The 16,599-nt window shown below is 34.0% G+C and overlaps 1 pseudogene; it reads left to right on the forward strand.

Moving 5' to 3' along the window:
* Nucleotides 1-16,599, forward strand: part of LOC149235059 (phytochrome-like) — a 45,124-nt pseudogene that overhangs the window by 14,433 nt on the left and 14,092 nt on the right.

The following is a 16,599-nucleotide window of genomic DNA, read 5'->3' on the forward strand; positions in this document are numbered from 1 at the left end:
TTTACCAACAAGTGACCCCAGGCTCCTCGACAATGGTTAATCCGAGGTTTACCATTTTTAATACATGTATATCTAGTATCATTCCCAATGAGGAAGGATTGATTACCCCACTGGTTCGGACATGATCTCGTGCTTGACTCCTATAAGAGGAGCTTCCCAGAGCATAGATGTAACAATTGGAATTTATCTCCTACCACAAGATACAACTAGTTGTTTGTTTTACTATCTTGGAGAGTTAATTACTCCCTACTCCAAGATACTAGCCTAAGCTATGTTGGTGATAAAGAGCCTTAGAAATAAAAATATTACTAGATAGATTTTACTTTAAGCATTATTTTTATTGGTTTTTTCTTAAGTCAAAAGGTGCGGAGATGAAACTTATGGTGTGAAGACTCGACTCCAAATCACTAAAAATGCACTTAAGATGAAAAACAATCCTTTTTCTTCAATGAATTTCTAGCTAGAGAAAGAGTTGAGAATGCAAATGCTTGTAAAAACAAATATTTCCTTAACAATCAAATCAAAAGAAGAGCTTTTTGTCTTTTCCAATACACCCAAAAACGAAACAACTAGTTATGCTCACGAAAATTTCCCTTTCTTTTCAAACACTCAAATACTACTAAAACAAACTTTTTCAAAAGAGATTTTTTTATTTTTTTAAAACACTCAAAACTATTGAAAAATATAATCTTGAGATCTATAAATTCTAAAAAATTATTTGAAGTAAAAGCTTACAAGATTTCTTTTCAAGATTGTTTTACTTAGTTATGAGCAAACTAAGGACTAATTTGTCCAGAATCACAAATCAGTCAAAAAACAACCAGATTTTGTTTTCTTTTCTAAAAATGAAATTCAAAACTTTCAACACAAGTTCTTTCAAAGTTTCGCAAAGAGAAAAACAAGATGGATTCCTCAACAAAGGCAGATTTTACCAAACGGTCAGACTCATAAGAAGGCCACAAAAAACCAAGGTGATCTGAGGTTTCTAAGGCTTCTAAGCTCTGAGTTACTACAATACCAAATAAAAATCAAGCCCGACACACACAAAACTTCTAGGAATTTCACCTAAACCGTAATGCCAATGGAATGAACCTAAGAAAATTTCCTGACAAGTCACGTGCAGATCTGGGCAGAGGCTAAAAACACATAAACAAATCCTAAGCTGACTGAATGAGAAAATTTCAAAATTTTCAAAATTTTGACAGGGTCCGCGGCCCCCAGTTTACCCAGGTGCGGTACTGCTTTGTGTGTAAAGCAAAAGTGTGGGTATGTATGAACTGTGTTACAAGCAGAGGGTGCGGTCCTCTCCCAAAAGTACGAAAAACAAAAAATAATTCAAGATCTACTAAACCTACCCAATCCCACACACATCAAGCCAAAAACCATAAACAAACACACAGTTTCTCAAGTCAAAGTAAAAGCAAAGGAAAAATCAAAAATTCAAGTCCCCAGCGGAGTCGCCATTTTGTCAGTCGAATAAGTCATTCTTGCAGACAAGACCGACCTCCCTAGTATCTAATGATATCTAGCGACAAGCAAACCAAACAAATTCTATCTTTCTATAAATATGCAATTTATAAATAAAGGTAAACAAGTGTTTTAGGCCTACCTCGGGTCCAGTGCAAGTTTGTGGAAGCCACGCTCCATTGATCCAAATGAGCTCCCTTGTAAAGAATCTGCAAACACAAACAAGCACACACATTAAATAGCACCTGAAAAGCAAATATAATAAAGCATATTTATCATGATGATCAAGGAATTCATGAAACAAACCATATAAGACAATTTGTTGAGAAAAATGAATCTGATTGTATTAACTTTAATCAAAGAAGAACTTTACAACCTTGGTGCCTTGATGTTGTACAAGCTCCTCCCAGGGTCCATCAAGAAATCTCCTCTACCTTGACAAGTTTCACTCTCTTCCCAATAAAGCCAAAAGGTATGTAATCTCTCCTCTCAAGCTTAACTAGGAAGTCTCAATTCCAACAGCATTTACCCAAACAAATGTTCAGCTTCTAACCTCCCTAGCAACCAGCCCAATGCCTTAATTTATAGTGCAATGGAGGGAAGTTATTAGGTCCACCTTCAAAGGGATAAAGCCCTCCTTCATAGGGATAAGCTCCTCTCATCAATGGATTAGCTCCTTTAGTTTTGGGATGCATGAACCACCTAGGAGCGAACCATCCATGTCAAGATTCCTTCTAGAATCATCCAGAATTAACCACAAGTGAGATTTTAAGAATAAACTTGCACCTTTTTGACTTTCACAGGGGTCCACACCCACTCCTTTAGAGACAGAGCGGGCAGGTCCGTAGGTAACATGAACAAGGGGTGTGGGACCACAGGTAACAGTAAGAGAAAGTGCGAAACCAGAGCTTTATTGATTTTCAAGGACTTTCTCTCATTTTTAAAGCTTGACATGAAGAGCTGAGGTTTGAGACTTGCTAAGGAGGACAGTATGAATGATGATAGACCCATACTGACTGCAAATAGTCATGGTGACAATATTTTGTGTAACAGGAATGACTAAATTTGTTTCTCATTTCTAGGAAAATTGATTACCTAAAGTGTTGAAACTCTTTTAGGGTCAATTGGAACTCCTTCTTTTGAAATAATTTGTCCTAACAATTTCCCTACCCTCATGGTAAACAATGACTTTTTTGGATTAAGAGAAATCCCAAATTTTCTACATCTCTGAAATACTTTCCCTAAATGTTTGATATGTTTTGCATCAGACTCTAAAAATACTATTGAATCATCAAGGTAAATAATTACAAATTTGTTTACCTTACCAACAAATTGCAAATCCATGGCTCCCTGAAATGTTGCACCAACATTAATCATACCAAAAGGAATTTTGGCATACATGAAATTCCCCCATGGGGTTGTGAAAGCTATCTTTTCTTTGTCTTCTTGGTGGACCAAAATATGAATGTACCCAGAAAAAACCATCCAACATTAAAATCCTCTCAGAACTTGTTACTCTTTAAAGCAATTGATCCATATTTGGTAGTGGATAATTATCTTTCAATGACAATTTATTCAGGTTTCTAAAATCAACACACATTCTTATTTATCCATTCTTTTTCCTAACAAGTACCATGTTAGCTCTCCATTCAGAATATCTTAGAGGAACAATATTTTTTGCGTCTAACAACTTCCTTACTTCTTTCTCAATAATGGGCGACAAAACTAAATTAATCCTTCTCAATTTTTGCTGCAATGGCTTAGCTCCTGTTTTCAAAGTATTTTTGTGTTCAATATGAATGTAACATAAGTTTTCAAATATCCATAAGACCATTCAAATGAATCTTTGTATTCTTTGAACAAGTTGACGTATTTTTCTTTAATATCAAGGGGAAAAATTGTTGTGATTTTAACATTATTTATTTCTTCTGTGGTGACAAAATTGCAATCTTGTATATCTTCTTACTGTGAATTTAACAGTGTAGATTTTGGTACTTCATTTTGATAATAGAATTTTTCAAGAGGGAATAATCCCTTTGGAATATGATTGTTAGGTAACTGGATGATATCATGATCAACTATTTTTTGTTTAAAATTCATATCTAACTCATCAACATTTTCTTTTACTTCATCATTGTTTTCTTCTTCAACATGTAAGAAAGAAAATTCATCAATGGTCTGCAAAAAATTCTTCAATTGTTCATCATCTTCAAAGACTTTCCAATGTCTTAAATTATCTAGAATAGAAGGCCTATACTTCACTTCAATCTGATACTATAACTGTAAAGAATCTGGAATTTTGAAAGTACTTGCAGAAACTGCCAAGGAATCTGCATGAATATTATCTTCTCTTGGGATAGATGAAATATTAAAAGCTTGAAAATAATTTTCCATACAATCCGATACTTCATTTTTGTAAGATTTGAGTCTAGGATGTTTTGTTTGACAAATATTTCTAACCTATTTCACTATCAATTTTGAATCACCAAATACTGCTAGATTTTGCACTTTCAAATTTTTAGCCAACTCTAATCCCAAAATTAAAGCCTCATATTCTGCCACATTATTAGTGACTTCAAAATCTAACTTAAAGGATTGAGTAATGTTTTTCTTTTCTAGTGAAATCAAAACAATTCCTGCCCCAACTCCATCTTTAGAAAAAGCTCCATCAAAATACATTTTCCAAACATCATTATTTGAGGCTTGAGGAACATTTATGGTGTCTTCAATTCTGTTTTGTGGATTACATTGATCATTTGTAGCCAAAATAAAACACCCTAGATCTTGATCAATAGCATATATAGGATGATTTACTTCTTGATTATCTTTGTAGACAATGTTTATAAATCTGACTTCCCTATATAGCCTTAAATGTTCACCTCCATAAACAAGAATGGTAACATAGGACATATTCGTTTGTAAACTTCCTCCAAGCTTAGCACAACAAGTTCTTGATAATAACATACCAAACTTAGGAGGGATGGTTGCAACTACTATATCCATTACTATGCTTTTGACAGGGATTTTAGCAAGGGTAACAACTAAATCTTTGATTAACCCCAAGCATGGCACTTTCTTTGAATAAAATGTATATAAGTCATGGTAAGGCCTAGTAATTTGCAAATGAAGTTGATCCATGATAAATTTAGCCTTCAACTTATGAGAAGCACCAAAATCTAGCATGTAGTTGTACAACAGAAAATCATGAACCTTTAATGTAACATAGAAAGGTGGCACACTTTCATCTATCATATCAAAACCAGGCCTAAAAGGTACTGAAGGCTTCTCATCTTGTAGGCTAATCACATCTCCTTCAACATCTTGAAGACTGTATCCATTTAGAAACTTGTTGCTTATAACCTAGATTCCTTGAAAGTTCAGATAAGGGAATTGGAATTTTTACCCTTTCTAATTCTCTTTCTACATTGAAAACAATAGGGACAACCTTTTCTGTAGTAGATTGATCTTGTGGTTGACTTTGGGGTGGAACGGATGAAGTTTCTGTAGTTTTCTCTAGTGGGGTATCAAAAGTAACTTTTTTGCAGGTCTACCAGGGCCTTGTCTAGGTCTCAAATCATATCTTTTATTTAACTCAACAATCAAAAATTTGGAAAAAGCTTGGTATTTTGACATTTCAGCAGATGGTTTATTTTGAGTAGGATGAGGAATTTGATTGAGAGGAACAATAACATTTTCAGAAGGTTGGTCATCAAAATAATTGATATCATTGGTTACAACTGGTATGATTTCTTCAAGGTCTTGATCATCAATCATTAATGGAGGTTGAATTTGTTGGTCATTATTTGGTCTTTCTCTCTCTAAAATCTATGGATGAAACGTTCTTCTATATTGTGTTTGAGGTCTACTTACATTGTATTGAGCTATTCTCAGTTGAGTTACCATTCTTGAAATTTGATTTGACAAATTTCTTAGTAATGAAGTTATCTCATCAATTTTGTGTACCCCTTCTTTATTCCTTGATGTTGAACTACTTTCTTCTTTAGCTTTCATTTTCCTTTCAACCTTTTTTGCCTTGGCTTTCAATTTACTAGATGTTGACCTATTAAGTTCTACCTGAATTGCATTGGTTTGCATAAGTGCTAATGTTTCAGATTTTCTTTCTCTAAGCATTAAAGCAAAGTCATTGTAAAAACCTTCAGAAAATTTAACTTTAGCTGCAGTGACCAGGGGTTTACAATCTGACGGTATCTTATTGTAAATATTATTAAACCTTTTGATAAATTTAGCAATAGGTTTAGCATGATTCCTCTTCAAATCTTCAAATTGTGTTAAGTAATATACAAGATGTTTTTAAATTCCCCATTGATTTTTGAAAATATTTCTTAATTAAGTCCATGTATTTATAGAATTTTCTTATAACTGCCTAAACCACACTTTGACATTTCCCTGTAATAATTGGAAAAATAGTCTCGTATAGACATCTTCATGTTCAATGTCCATATTGTCTGCAAAATCAAGAAATGCAGCCAAGTGACCTTTTGCAGATGGCCCTGTTTCTCCATTAAATCTGGGAAAATGTTTCAAATATCCTTAAGGAAAATCATGTTTCTCATTTTTTGATGGAAGTGATAATGTTGCATACCGAGCTATCACAATTCGCCTAAATACAACCATTTGATGTTGTGGTAAAACTGTTTATTTAGGAGATACAACTTTGCTAGAAGATGATTTATCTAGAACTGTAGTTTTTTAAGAAACTGAGGATGAATAACTAGCGTTTGGACTTCAGGGATGATTTCTTCTTGATCTTCAAAGACTAAAGGGTTAGTATAAATTTTAAGTTCCTCTTAAGGTTTGGCACAAGTAGAAGGATAAGTATGAATAATAGAGGAAATAAAATCAACAGGTTTAAATTCAGGCAATTCAAGTTCAAGCTCTGCTTTAGTATCAGATGCTTCTGAAAGGGAGGCAAGAAGCTCAAAGGATTCAAGCTAATGAACTAATAAATTAGATTGAATATCTACTCCTTTAGAAAGGAGTTCCAAAACTTTATGTGGAAAATATGATAATTTAGCAAGAATAGGTATTGGTTGAAATGACTCAGGTTGTGATACTACTTCATGTGGAAGAGAGGCAAAAGTAGAAGTAGAAGCTTCTAGTATATGTCTAAGAGATGAAATTCTCACAAGTCTCTCTGGATCTGATAATTAAGAGAAGATTTGAGGATCTAAATGAGATCTAGTATGCCTCTGTAAAGCCAGATTTAACTAGTGGAGTTGCCAGGTGAAATATTTTAGCCTGCTAACCTCTTATTCACCATTAAGGGGAAGTCTAATCGTTGTTGCAAGGAAATGAACTTTAAACTTTGTTCCCTAGAAACAACACCAATCTGATGTTGTATCTTTGAAGACAATTCTAGGTTTGAGAACTATGCCAAAGCATCTAAGTAAGAGTTTTAATTGAATTGGATGACCAATGCATTAAGCCATTAACACTTGTATGATCCAAAAACTCCTGAGTATTTCAAAGGGTAGGTTTTCATTCATAATAGGATAAAATATTGGAATTGATTTTCAAAGTGGAAAAGGGAGAAGATATATGATAATTAGACATTCATATTGAATATTTAATCCACCAGATATAGTAGACGCATGCAAAATAATTCTACAACCAAACAAATATATATTGAAGAGATGACATAAGGAAAAAATTTAAAGGCAGAGGAACTAATTCAAACAGACATTTCAATTAGCTAATCTCCATAATGATGATAACTTTGCAGTGGGTTATCAAGGAAGTTAATACTTGACTTAGTCTTACCCTTACTCTTATGTTACCTTGAATATATGATGAAACACATAGATGAATATACCAGAAAAATTCACATGAAAACAAATGTTGTTAAGGCTCAAGTCAGAATCCTTTAATTATTTAAAAAAATAAAATCAAAAGAGTACAATAATGTATCTAGATTATCACAAGGGTTCAACCCTTCTTACTTCAAATTACAAAATATTTATAGAGTGTAATTCAAAAATATCTAATTTAATACAATCTTTTACAAAATAAAATCTTATCCAAAATGATTTGGATATGTCAAACTAATACAATATAAAAATAGACTTTTTGAAACAAATTTTCATATTCAGTACTCTATTCGATGTTGTTGTGTGTAAATTCTTCCTGAAAACCTGTTTCTTCTCTTTGTGCTCCATCTTTCACTGTACTAGCACCTGAAAATATGTATTCAACTCTTGTTTTCCTATGCTTCTGCCTCAAAATGTTGCATTTAGTTTACTCAATAAGCTCAAGTAACTTGTCCCATCTTTCATTATCTGGGATTGAGAGTTCGACACTCTTCTTTATGCTTCATCCACCTCTATGTACTTTCCAAAAGTTTACCTAGTAATAAATAAATGTTGAATTTCATTTTGGATAAATAAGTCATATTCTAGACCTTGTAGAAAAGCCTTACCACTTATGAATCCCTTTATTTTAGCAAATTTTGACCCATTTGTTGCTATGTCATGTAATTTATGTTGGTAATTTTCTAGTGGGGTCAACTGGCCACTAAAATCTTTGAGAGATGGAAGTCCTTTTGCTGTAGGATGGAAATTTTTTTGTTAAATTTCTTTATCTGTGTTTCTAAGTTTGGACATTTATTTTATAATTGTAACATTAAATTTATTTTAGTAAAAAAAAAATTGACTTCTAGGACTCTGTCAGTCCTATCTTCAATTCTTGAGTCTAATAATTCATCCTTGTTCTTTGAATTCAACACTTTGATAATCTTTGTTGCCTCCACTGGCTTATGATCCAAGTCTTCTTTAATTTCTGCTATGGCTGCTTTTTCTCTTCATACCAGTTGTTATTGTAAAAAGATAATCTTGATAGATGTCCAAAGCTCTGAAATGGTTGGATTGATATCAACCCATATCTTCTCCTTTTCTTCAGATAATGTATGTGACGTGAGTGATTTATCTGCATACTTTTCAAGTTGCTTGGTTAGCTTGATTTTTTTTTGTATTTCAAATATATATGCATTATCTAATTTTATTTTATTCTCTTCCATCCTTTGCAGGGTTTCATTAAAATTTTATCTCTCCACATTTCTTAGGGATAAATCTCCCATGGTCTTTGATAATATTTGTATGGATTCCTCACTGGTTGTTTTTGTCTGTATTGTAGAAGTCCCTGCACTTGTTGGCTTCTCTTTTTCCTTTAATAGGATTTCCATATGAGCTTCCATTTTCTATATTTGGATGTTATTCTCCATAATCATATTCAACATGTTTTATTTCTCTGTCTAAATCTTCCCTACTTCTTTAGTTTTTGGATGCTCTATTGTAGATAATTTCAACTACTTTATGAGTGCTTGTATATCTAAATTTCTTCTCTTGATTATTTTTTCAGCAACATTGACACTATTAGGATCCATTAATCCTAACTTTATTACTAGATCTTCCAACCCTTTTATTCCGATATCTTTGGCTAAGGAAGACATTCTTTCTAACTTAATTGTGAATGAATATTATTTAAAAATCATTGCAATTTAGAAGCTGCCATAACTGAACTTGTTAGTGAGGAATAAATCATCTCACTAGCCTATTTGTGGAGATCAATCTGATCTATTGAGTATATCTTCTTGGTATCAAAAGAAAACACATAATTCTTATAGTTATCTGCACTTTTAGGAACTGGTATTTTTGGCTCAACGAATTCCAATTGAAATTCCCCTCTATCGGGGTCTAGTGTAGCTAAGAGTTTGTGTTGAGTGGTGGATGATTGTTTCCAAACCTCAATATAGGTGGAAGTTTTCAATGCCTCATTCTTTTTCTTCATCACTCTAAATCCAGAAAAGATAATTTTTTTTCCTGCAGATGGAGAAACATGAGAACTAGGAGAATAAAGAGTCGTCTCTTTAGTTTTCTGAAAGGAAAATACAAACTTGCCTGATAATTACCACTGTAGTATGTTCTTTTGAATTTATGGCTTCTGATGACTCCTCTTCTATATTCATTGACTTCATCCTTTTGAAAACTTTGAAACCAAATGCTTTACGTCCTGAATTTGTAGGTGAAACACTTTATCTTGGTATTTTCAATTCCTTCTCCTTTAATCTTGGAGTTTCAAGTGTTGTCTGAGTGGAAGTTTGTTCTTTAGTTTCTTACAGTGTGTTTTCTTCCCATTCTTTTCGATTTTCAAACTTCTCAATATCTGGTATTTCTATATGAAAATAAGACGTTGAGTTTTGCTCAGATCTTATCTTTGAAATTATTCCCAGTGGGTCATAATGCCAACTAAAATTTAATTTGAATTTCATTTGTTTGAGTAGATTGTCCACTTCCTTCTCTGTTGTTATGGTCTTAACAACAAATGGACCAATCTATGATTTTAACATGAATTGAGCTTTCTGTTTCCTTGACACAAAATGGATTTCATCGATATTAATCCTCTATCTATTGAATTCTAAAGCAAAAATCCTCATAGGAAAGAAAATTGGCAATTTATAAGGAGGAAGTTCACAGCCATAGACTTTGATTTCTGTAAAATTTTGATAGAGATAAAATTATCCAACCATAGATTTTTCACTAAGATGTAAAATTCTTTTAATCTCTATGAAGACCCTATGAACTGAATCACTACTCAAAAGACATAATTCCATATGCAAAAACTAATTAACAAAATCACTAAAAGACTATTCCTCTATGTTTTTCCTAACCAAAGAGGTCCAGTGGATGAATGATTGCAGTTTTCCCTGTGAATGAAGCATTTGTAATGGAAATTTAAACCTCTCTGACTGATGATACAAAAACAAATAGACTAGAACAAACTGAGGTTTGGAAAATCCTTTAGCACTGAATTTTAGGAACTGGTCATGGATAACATCTAAAAAAAACTGACTAACATTAAAAATAATTGAGGGTTTCTTTCCAGATGAAAATACTAGGAAAAATCCAAGGATGAATTCATCTACCCACTGATCAGTTTGATACCCTAAAAGGTAATAAACCTTAGAAATAACTTGCCAGGACATCTATGGAAAAATTGCATAAGAATATGATGGATTGGTTCTAGGATGAATTTTCAGGCAAAAAAGACTCAAAAATGTGGGCTCACTGATGAAAGGTAAGATTTTGGTAAATTTACATGAGGGAATTTGTCGAAAAAAAATGAAGGGGGACTTGGGGATTGATATGCAACACTTGAAAAATGGATTCAGAGGTCATTGAAAACAAAATTTCATTGTTTCTAGCCACTATGAATATTTGGTTGGGTAAGTAATGAATTTCACACAAGGTGATGAATTCGGGAATGTGATAGGTTTGGAGAAAACAAAATTGAGGCAAAATTGACTCCCATAAGCAAAATTCATCACTTGCATCCTCACATTTTTGATATACCGAATTATGGAGTTCATAGAGATCAAATTCACATTGGGTTTCAATAATTTTGTACTATGTATCAATCAAAGGGAGTTCATCACGGGGTAGGGTCAGACTCTCTACAACTATTTTGGATTTTCCTTTTTGACTATCATATTCAAGAAATTAATAGAACATAGGATAAATTAAGAAATTTCTTGGTCAAATTGATGGATGATAACACATAAGATAACTGCAACTGGTAGCTTTTTGATATATCATAGCTCTTTGGGAAAGAATAACAAAAGGATGGATAATGGAGCGATAAAAAAGATTTAAAATTTGAATAGGTTTCAACGATTTAGTTCAAATTACCATTATTGGTGTGTCAAAATTTATTAATCTGAACGTTGGCAGGAGCATTAAATAACTTAACAAATAAATATGTTAAGTTATTGAAATATTTGGCAATGGTTATTTTAGTGGGAGTGTTGTGGTGAAGTAAAATTATGAGTGCATACACAAACAATTCCTCTAGCCCGATAATGGGTCTAGCCACATCTGATACATTCTATGGAAGATTTCCTTAGGTTAGAACCAAATAACAAGGCTACCTCTTACTACGCTTATCCCGTTTGATGATGTCCTTTCTTGCTTACTCTAGCTATCTCTCGTTTCCTTCTTCAAACACCTGAAACAAGTAAACAACAACAAACAACAACTGTGATAATAGACAAATTGTAATTCAGCCTACTTAACAAGTCAAAAAATGTTAAGCCCTAAACATGTAAGATGAGACATCATGTAGGAAATCAATCGATACTTTCATATATATTGAATCAAGAAGAGATTACAACCATTGTCTTGATGTTGCCGTTCTCCTCTGATAAAACCAGGTTCCCACACACTTTTGCTAGCATTCCATGATGGCCTCAACAATAATAGTTTTAAGGCTCTTCCCTTTAGGCTTCATACTAAACCAAATTCACACTTATCCCTCACACAACTAGAGAGCTACAACTATGAATAGCGTGTTGTTTACTGCAAACTTAATTAGCACTAGCACACCAACATTAACACTAGCTTGTGCTTGGAAAAATGGAGATTTATATAGCATGAATGGATGGGAGATGGATCCTCTTCTCAGGGGAGAAGGTCTTATCTCTTGAGGTAGTTCCGTCATTATAGGGGAAAGGATCCTAAACTGACATCCTCGACCCCATCCGGCCAAACCATTTACTAGAATTATGTTACGAAGCTTCTAGAGCTAGAAGCTTCGTCTCTTTATTTAAAAAACTTTCCATAAGAGGACAGATGCCACTGGAACAAAGTTTAGTCACTCTGGTTGGTAGTAGGGACAGTGTTAATCCCTGCATATTGGTGCAAGGAAGACAAGGTCCATTAGCGCCAGGCTTTTAAACTGGGAAAAACAGAAGATTTTGGGGAAATGGTGCAAAAGGGAATTGTTCTTCTCATGAAGAGGGACACAATGGGAATTGTTCACTGTAGAGGTCCTCCAGGATCAAGGAAGGGGGAGTACAGGGACAGTGACAAATTTTTTTGTAACAGATGTCCCCTAAAGTGTGAAGGCTGAACTAGAGTGAGGGATGAAATGCTTTATGGCACTAGTAGAAAATGATGAAATTAATGACTAGGTGCCTAAAAAAGTTAGTCACCGCAATTATTTCAAGTAAATTACTACTAAATTTGAGCAATTTTAAGTGACCAAACTAAAAATGACTAACTTAAATGACTAATTTAGTCTAGGGATAAAATATACGACTAGCTAATAAGTGACTAACTTAAATGACTAATTTAGTCTGTGATTAAAATATATGACTAGATAATAAGTGACAACATTATTTCATGGTGAGACTACCCTACAATCCACCAAATTTCTACCATATCCATGAGGTCAACAACAATTTGTGGTTCAAGATATAGCTAATTTGGAACAAACTTAGCTCTAGAGCCTAGGATTTTTTTCTACCTCTAATGTTTATAGACAAAGATATCAATTTCTAAATCATGTGGGAGCCAAACTATCACCTTTCCCATGTTGACTCTCTCTATTGAACATCATGGAAAATCTCGATAGATTAGTTATCCTTACTTAAAGAAACATTTCATTGGAAATGATCATTAATCTTATAACATTACTACTTCACTATACGTTTTGACCACACAAAGCTTATTTTGATGTCTACCCTTCTTATTTTATGACAATACTACCCTACAAGCCATCAAATTTCTATCATATCCATGAGGTCAACACCAATTTGTGGTTCAAGATATAACTAAGTTGGAACAAACTTAGCTCTAGAAGCTATGCTATTTTTCCACCCCTAATGTTTATGGACAAAGAGATATCAAGAGATATCAATTTTCTAAAACATTTGAGAGCCAAAGTACTACCTTTCCCATGTTGACTCCCTATATTAAACATCATCTCAACCAAGCCAAAATCGTTATTTAAATGAAGGAAGATTCCTTCAAAGATTTTTTCTATTATAAATGTAAGAAGAAAGGTCATCGGGCTACACATTTCCCACAAAATCCAAAATCCAAATATCAGTAGAAGATTGTGGAAATTTTCACCAATATTGCATATGAACCTGCTCAATGGGAAGAAATTTCCCAATACAGATCTGATGGAGAAAACTTTCTAGTAGCTAGTCTCTTTGAAATTGAAGCAAAAGAACTTCAGTACAAACTAGCCCAAGCTCAACTATCTTATTCATCTGTTGATACTCAAGAAATTGTCTTTCATATTGTTTTATGTTTTCTAATATTACTTTTATTCAATAGTCTCTTATCCTTTTATAATGTTTCCAATGCTCTCTCACCATTGGATATTTTGATATGTGCCACCATTACCAAAGCTCTCTCACCATTGAATTATCCTTATTAATTGGAAATAATGATTGATCATTACCATGACATTAGTAATTTTCTTCTCTTTTTAACCACACAAAACTTGTTTTGATATCATGATAATTCACTTTTTATAAATCAACCAAAACCCCCTCAATTGATATTTAGTGACACAAAAACTTAAAATTTTTCATAAATTAATAATTATTTATAATAAAAAATACCTCCCATTAAAAAAAATAAAAGACTCAAACTTTCATTTAATGAATTTAATTCCCTTGATAAACAAAAGAAAATTTCATTTAATTTTCATTAAGGTTTCATGGATTTGTTTTTTTCAAATATTAAAATGGTTTATTTCCATCTGTTTGAAAGGTTTGTCCAAATTTTAAAATGGTTTATCTCCCTCCATTTGAAAGGTTTGTCCATGAGGAAGAAGGAGAAGGAAGGGGGAGAAGGAAGGGCACATTTGGAAGGATCAAGGGTCGACGCCACTTTCGTCTTAGCATGCCCGCCAGATTTGAGATCTATTCTCTAGGAGGTGAAGAAGGCTAGCATTGTGAACCCAAAGCCATGCTTTCTTACTCTGCAAGTCTCGGACTGAGGCCAGCCCTTGGTGCCTTCTCTCTCACGCGTTTGGTCGTGTTATCACATATATTTTTTGTTAAAAATTATTTATATGGGCAAATTTTGTTGGTGTTTAAGGCTGCAGGAGCTCCAGGCATTCCTATGTTTGAAATTTTCTTAACAAAAATCAGAAATACAAGGAGCAGGTGGTCTACTTGCAATGGAATGGACAATCTGTAGATGCTTCCTTTTCATTATCACTTAAAGCTACTGAAGACTCAGATACTGACATAGAGAAAAATGATGATGCAAATGTGGGAGATGAGGGATTGAGACAAGTTCTTAAATTTCTTAAAGTTGGGATGCCTGGCCTAAAATTCAAGGTGTTGAAAGTTGTGACTCTAGAACAGATAACAAGGATTTAGAGATTGTTCCATCAGTTGTAGTTAGTGCATATCTGCAGCAAATACAAAGGAGCAAGCTGCTTCATCCATTTGGGTGCATGGTTGCAGTGAATGAGAAGACTTTTGAAGTGATTTCTTATAGTGAAAATCCCCCAGATATGTTTCAAGTGTCAACTCATGCAGTTCCCAGCGTGGAGGACCAGCAAATTCTTTGTATTGGCAGTGATGCAAGGACCTTGTTCACTCCTTTGAGCACCATTGAATTGTATAAGGCTACCAAGTTTGAAGAACTCAATCTTCTTAATCATGTTTTGGTCCATTCCAAGAGTTCCGGTAAGCCCTTCTATGATATACTCTGTTATCACAAAATCAGGTACTGAAGGCTGCTAATCAGCAAGACTCTGTGTAACTGTTTCAAACCAGGCTTTTAACTAAGGCTTAGCCTCCTTAGTCTGAGAGGGCTCTCTTATAGGTTATTGATATTGAACAAGATGGCTAACTCTTACAAGACACATGAAAAATGTACTGGCTGGACAGAATTGCTTCCCATTGGGCTTATGGAGTCACTAATATCTCAGTAAACAATAACACTATCCTTTCATAGAAATCAGGGCACTTTACATCTAATGTTCAAACATAACTTACATGAAACACAGTTTGCCTAGGCATACAGGAAGTCAGAGCATGATTCATGAGTTCTGAGTGATTATGCATTAACCAAACTGTAAAAGAACATTAAAGAGAATAAACCATCATACATTTGAACAATAAGATCTATTGTGAATCCTGAGAAGAAACAACAGTCATTTGCATTACTGAAATCTGCTATACATAAACCAAAACAGTCTTCTCCAAAAACATCCAACCCCTATTACATCCAAGTCTGATCTATATATAGGGATACATTCTTAACCACCTTGAGCTTCCTCCTCCAGCATGAGGGGAGCTTGAAGACTGCTATTAACTACTCCTATCTACTGTTTAACTAATTCATTAAATACATTAAGTGCTAAACTGTAATTACAAAGAGTCCTAATTTAATCAAAACTCAAATTCTGTCCTCCTCGTAGCATGATTCCTTCTTGATTCTTGACACCTGTCTTCTTTCTGTTTTGACCGAGATAGCTTAGAGGAGAATGCAATGAACAAGCTGGCTTTGGATACTGGATGCATTGATGGTTCATTAATCATCAAGATAAGTCCCCTATTTTCCCGGTCCTTGTCTCCCATCATTCTTCACAAATTAAGTAACATGTTCCCAGCTCTTTAATTCCTCAAAAACTACGAGCATCACCATATTCCCGAATGTGCTGGAAGCCTTGTTGATTGAACAGGTGTATAACCCAAAATCTCCGTATGCATCTCCTATCAGAACCCTAACAACCGGTAATAAAGTACCTTTATCAAAGCTTTCACTAAAGACAAAATATTTCACCCTTTCAAAAAAGGCACACTTGTCATTCTCTGAATAGCTAGGATAGCCTCATGTGGTCTCCCTTATGTTCCTTAGGCGTTTCCTTCAAAAATTTGCTGATCTCATCATTAAACTGTTTTTTTTCATCATAAAACAGCACCTACAGCAGTTTTGTAGCGCGCTACGAAACTGCTGTTTTTTGCTAAAACAGAGTATATTTGCATTAAGGCGTCTTTTGCTTGAACTTATGACTCTTAAGACTTCTTCTACAGGTGTCAGAGACTTAGATGACTTCAAAATAATGGAGCTTAAACAAAATTGACCAAAACTAAGAATGGCACCTTTTTCTTCAAATCAGTGAGCTAGTTGACCTAGCTGTATCTTCAAATTTGCAACCTCCTTCTTTAAGGCTTTGTTTTCAGCTCTCAGGCTCATGTTCATTTTTCTGATGAGTTTAGCTTGCTTGAGGGCTGGAACCGTCCATGTATACACATCAGCCACTGAATCTACCTGACCCACTAGGTTTTTGCTACCTTTTAACACAGCT

The sequence above is a fragment of the Pinus tabuliformis genome, chromosome 8, assembly GCF_031772625.1.
Source record: "Pinus tabuliformis cultivar Carrire ecotype Pingquan chromosome 8, CPIR1, whole genome shotgun sequence".
NCBI lineage: Eukaryota > Viridiplantae > Streptophyta > Pinopsida > Pinales > Pinaceae > Pinus > Pinus tabuliformis.